Consider the following 269-nt stretch of genomic DNA (forward strand, 5'->3'; position numbering starts at 1 on the left):
CATACTAGACGAGTCATGCGTTCTAGTAACAGAATAACTTTTTTTCTTATTTGCAAATTGTATCTACCGGTACTACCGTAATTAATCAATTTATAATATTTACTTTTTTTCTGATTTTTTGTTTCCTCCAAGCGACTGAAACGGAGGGATACTAAATGTAAATAAAATTTTGATTAAGTATAGATACCTTTTCCTTTTTCCTGGTTTCCGAGTTGTATTAATTTCGTATTTGCTAGGTAACTATATCCCTGAACTGAACTGAAATACCC

The sequence above is a fragment of the Penaeus monodon genome, chromosome 32, assembly GCF_015228065.2.
Source record: "Penaeus monodon isolate SGIC_2016 chromosome 32, NSTDA_Pmon_1, whole genome shotgun sequence".
NCBI lineage: Eukaryota > Metazoa > Arthropoda > Malacostraca > Decapoda > Penaeidae > Penaeus > Penaeus monodon.